Genomic DNA, 5,590 nt, shown 5'->3' with positions numbered 1-5,590 from the left:
TGACATGGTAAGTGTATTTGATGGTGGTGTAACAGGAGTCAAGTGTGTTGACTCCTCTGGTTCCACAGGTGATATGCTGGTGGTAATGGGTCAGACACTTCTTCAAGCTGGCCTGGTTGAAATCCCTCCTGCAATGATGGAGAAGGCATCAGGCTACATTGTTTCATGTCTGCTGATCATGATGCTCAGCTCCTTCAGTGCTTGCCTGACGTTGGCCGGGGTGGAATGTACGCTGTTGCCAAGCTGATGAAATGAATGACACTTGACTGCTAAATGTTAAGACAATGAGACTTTGGAGCAGGATTAGGCTATTCAGCCCATCGAGTCTCCTCTCCCATTCCATCATAGCTGATTTATTATCGTGTGATTAATCAAGAAATTATCGATCTCTGCCTTAAATATACACAGTGACTTGGCCCGCACAGCTGTCTGTGGCAAGGAATTTCACAGATTCAAAGTTCAAAGTTCAAGGTAAATTTTATTCTCAAAGTACATATTTGTCACCTTATACAACCCTAAGATTCATTTTCTTGTGGGCATACAGCAAACTTATAGAATAGTAACTGGATCAATGAATGATTAACCAGAGTGCAGAAGACAACAAACTGTGCAAATGCAAATATAAATAAATAGCAATAAATAACAGAGCTTGAAATAACAAGATTAAGGGTCCTTAAAGTGAGATCATTGGTTTTGGGAGCATCTCAATTGATGGGCAAATAAGTGTAGTTATCCCCTATTGTTCAAGAACCTGATGGTTGAGGGGTAGTAACTGTTCTTGAATCTGGTGGTACAAGTCCTGTGGCTCTTGTATCTTCTACCTGATAGCAGCAGCAAGAAAACAGCATGGCTTGGGTGGTGGAAATTTGATGGTTGCTGCTTTGCTACAACATGGTTTCATGTAGATGTGCTCAATGGTTGGGAGAGTTTTACCTATGATGTACTGGGCTGAATTCACTACCTTTTGTAGGATTTTCCGTTCAAAGTATTGGTGCTTCCGTACCAGGCCATGATGCAGCCAGTCAATTCGCTGCCCTCCGGTTAAAGACATGTTTCTCATTTGTGTTCTAAATGGATGTCCCTCTATTCTGAGGCTGCGCCTTCTGGTCCTAGACTCCCCCACTGCAGGAAGCATCCTCTTTGCACCCACTCTATCTAGGGCTTTCAGTGTTCAATAATTATCAATGAGATTCCACCACCGACCCCCCCCCCCACCATTCTTCTTTAACTCCAGTGATTATAGGCATAGTCAAACAGGAGTCAAACGCTCCTCATGTTAGCCCTTTCATTCTCGTGATTCTCCTCTGGACCGTCTCCAATGCCAGTGCATCTTTTCTGAGATAATGGGTTAAAACTGATTATAATACTTCGTGCGGTCTGACCTATGCCTTATAACACTTCAGCATTACATCCTTGCTGTTGTATTGTAGTTCTCTTGAAATGAATGCTAATATTGCAATTGCCTTTGTTACATACTTCATGGATATCTTGTGATTGTCTTATGAGGATGATGTAATGGTCTTGCAGAGGTCACGATGTAATTTTCCCACCAATGTGAGGTCACGTGATGACCTGTTCTCACCAGGTACATAAGTGTAGACCCCTGGTGACACAGTTAGCTTTTCAGTTAGATCGTCAGTCAAATACTCCGCTACACTGCTTATTAATCTCATGACGTAGTATAGTTTTAAAACGGAGTTTTACTTTCTATTGTAAGGTACAGAAGACGGGAACCTGAAGGAGTCGTTCAACGGTTTTGGAGAGAATCGACCATTATTGAATTTGTTCAAGTAAGATTGATCTGCATGAGATAACCTCTGCTAGAAGCTGCAGAAAAGGTTGTGCAGTATCTAGTCTACGGAGGAAAAAGGTCAGTGCCTTTAAACCGTTTTACTTCTGTCGTCGTGAGTCCTGTGGACAAGGCAGGTTCCGGCTGAGATTGGCAGTAACGTCGAGTCTTTGAGGAATTCTTTACTTCAGGAAAGTCTCTCTGAATTGACTGTATAATGGACTTTCAAATTTACCAGTCTAAGAACTGTGGTTGAATTTACTACTTTAAGACTGTTTTCGTATTTACTGCCTTAAGAACTAGTACTGAGTGGCGGTTTGTTAAATGGCCGCACAGCAGTTTACTTCCGGTTAAGGTTTTCGTTTGTTTCTTTTTACTAATTTTGAGCGGAGTTTAGTAAATGTTTATTTGTTTATAAAACCTGACTCATTTCTATATTCAGTGTTGCCGGTCACGTGACACCTTCCTTACCACTGACACAGCCTATAAGTTAACCTTTAGGTGCCCTTTGCACTTCTGAATTTTCTCCCCATTTAGAAAGTAGTCCATGCCTTTATTCCTTCTACCAAAGTGTAAGGCCATACACGTCCTTACACTATATTCCATCCGCCACTTCTTTGCCCATGTTCCAGTCTAAGTCCTTCTCCAGACACTCTGCTTCCTCAGCACTACTTGCCCCTCCTCCTATAAAACTTCGCCACAAAGCCATCAACTCCACCATCCAAATTATTGACATATAAAATGAAAAAAGCGGTGTCAAAACTAACCCCTGCAGCACACCACTAGTCTCAATCAGTCAACCTGAACAAGCCCACTTTAGTCGCACTCTTTGGCTCTTGCCAGTCAGTCATTCTTCTATCCATGCTAGCATTTTACCTGTAATCCCATGAGCTCTTATCCTGTTAAGTAGCCTCATTTGCAGCACTTTGTCAAAGGCCTTCTGAAAATTCAAGTTAACAACATCCACTGACTCTCCTTTATCATGCCTGTTATTTCTTCAAAGAATTCCAAGAGATTTGTCCAGCAAGATTTCCCCTTAAGAAACCATGCTGACTTTGGCCTATTTTGTCATGTGACTCCAAGTACCCTAAAACCTTATCCTAATGACAGACTCCAACATCTTTTCAACCACTTAAGTCAGACCAACTGGCCTCTAATTTCCTTTCCTTTCTTCTGCCTCCCTCCCTTCATAAAGAGTGGAGTGACATTTGCAATTTGATTTTCTGAATTGGGTGCACAGGACTAAGGCAGAACCATGTTTATGCATCATGATGAGTTAATCATAAAGCACACTCCACCTTCTCTACCTTAAGAGACTCTGCTCTCCTATCCATGAGATGTGTCCAAAATGGTGGGAATGAACCATGTTTCCATAAAGCAAAGCACATAGCAGTCCCAAATATCCATCTGGTACTGCAATCTTGCTGAGACCTTTAACTTTATTTTCTAGAGACTGTACAATCATCAGTAGAATAGTATGGAGTAGGGTTCTAAGGATCTAAAATCCTACAACATCACACAAAAGATACGGGGAAGGATAGCAGAATGGCTCTCAGGCAGGAGGCAGTAAGTGGGAATAAAAGGGGCCTTTTCCATTTGGCCACCAGAGACTAGTGGTGTTCTTCAGGGTTCAGTATTGGGACTGTTGCTTTTCATTGTTTGTCAACGACTTAAAATAATGCAATCAATAGCTATGTGGCAAAATTTGATGATACAAAGATATGAAGATAGGTGGAGGGGTAGCTAGTGCTGCGGAAGCAACGTGATTGCAGCAGGACTTTCATAAATTGAAAGATGGGCAAAAAGGTGGCATATTGAATACAGTGTTGGGAAATGATACTGCATTTTGGTAAAAGGAACAATAGTGGACTATTATTTAAATGGGTGAAGGTTCAAACACCAGAGGTGCAGAGTCCTCGTGCACAACTCCCAGAATGTTAATTTACAGGTTGAGTCAAGGGTAAAGAAGACAAAAGCAATGTTGGCATTTATTTCAAGGGGAATAGAATATCAAAGCAAGGAGATAATGCTGAGCCTTTTTAAGACACTAGACAGGCTGCACAAAGTATTGTCAACAGTTTTGGGTCCCATATCTCAGAAAGGATGTGTTGTCTGAAATGAAGGGGTCAACATATAGAAACATAGAAAACCTACAGCACAATACAGGCCCTTCGGCCCAAAAGGTTGTGCCGAACATGTCCCTACCTTAGAAATTAGTAGGCTTACCTATAGCCTTCCTATTTTTCTAAGCTCCAAGTACCTATCCAAAAGTCTATGAAAAGACCCTATCGTATCCACCTCCACCACTGTTGCCGGCAGCCCATTCCACTCACTCACCACTCTATGAGTAAAAAACTTACCCCTGACATCTTCTCTGTACCAGCTCCCCAGCACCTTAAACCTGTGTCCTCTTCTGGCAACCATTTCAGCCCTGGGAAAAAGCCTCTGATTATCCACACGATCAATGTCTCTCATCATCTTATAAACCTCTATCAGGTCACCTCTTATCCTCCGTCGCTCCAAGGAGAAAAGGCCGAGTTCACTCAACCCATCCTCATAAGGCAACCTCCCCAATCCAGGAAATATCCTTGTAAATCTCCTCTGCATCCTTTCTATGATTTCCACATCCTCCCTGTAGTGAGATGACCAGAACTGAGCACAGTACTCCAAGTAGGGGTCTGACCAGGGTCCTATGTAGCTGCAACATTACCTCTCGGCTCCTAAATTCAATTCCACGATTGATGAGGAGCATTTGGTAGCTTTGAGCCTGTACTCACTGGAATTTAAAAGAATGTGGAGGAATCTCTTCGAAACCTACTGAATGTTGAAAGAATGTAGGGTGGATGTGGAGAGGATGTTTCCTTTTGGAGTATCCAGAATTAGAGGGCACAGCCTCAAAATTGAGGGGGGCCCCTTTATAACAGAGGCAAGAGGATTTTTTTTTGCCAGAGTAGTAAATCATTGGAATGCTCTGCATCAGACTGCAGTGGAGGCCATATCTGGATATATTTAAGGCAGAAGTTGATCGTTTCCTGATCAGTCAGGGCATCAAAGGATATGGCGAGAAGGCAGGTATATGGGTTGAGTGGGATCCAGCCTCAGCCATGATGGAATGGCAGATCAGTCTTGATGGGCTGAATGGCTTAATTCTGCTCCTATGTCTTATGATCTACGCATTTTAATCTGACTTGCAGCCTGCCACACTTTCTGAGTTTCCTTTTTCTTAAAGGGAAACCACACTCACAATCTGAGCGTGCACTCCGGGGTCCATCTACTTTTGAGAATTTCTTGAACATCTTCAAACAATGTTGCCGTCTGAGGTACCCATGGCTGTGACTGAATTTCAGTTGTATTAGTCCTAAACCGGAATATCTGATGTTTCCCTTTGGAGCTGCTGGCAAAGAGTCACCACTTTTTGGTGCCATCTTTGGAGGGAGAACTAGACACCACTATGAAGAAAAAGAATCAGTCAATAAGAATTTAAAGACGAACCATATGGAAATTTACAACAAAGAATACTGCGTGGAATGCACTGCCTGAGTCAGTGGTGGAGGCAGATACACCAGTGAAATTTAAGAGACTACTAGGCAGGTATATGGAGGAATTTAAGGTGGGGGGGGGTTATATGGGAGGCAGGGTTTAAGGGTCGGCATAACATTGTGGGCCGAAGGGCCTGTACTGTACTGTGCTGTACTATTCTATGTTCTATTAGAATGAATGAGCTAAGAGAGAGAGTAATTGGCAAGCACAAAAGTCAATTTAGTTTTTTTAATTTATCGCCAGGAACAATAGCACAGTAGA

The sequence above is a fragment of the Mobula hypostoma genome, chromosome 1, assembly GCF_963921235.1.
Source record: "Mobula hypostoma chromosome 1, sMobHyp1.1, whole genome shotgun sequence".
Classification (NCBI taxonomy): domain Eukaryota; kingdom Metazoa; phylum Chordata; class Chondrichthyes; order Myliobatiformes; family Myliobatidae; genus Mobula; species Mobula hypostoma.
Note: the sequence above shows the minus strand (reverse complement) of the source record.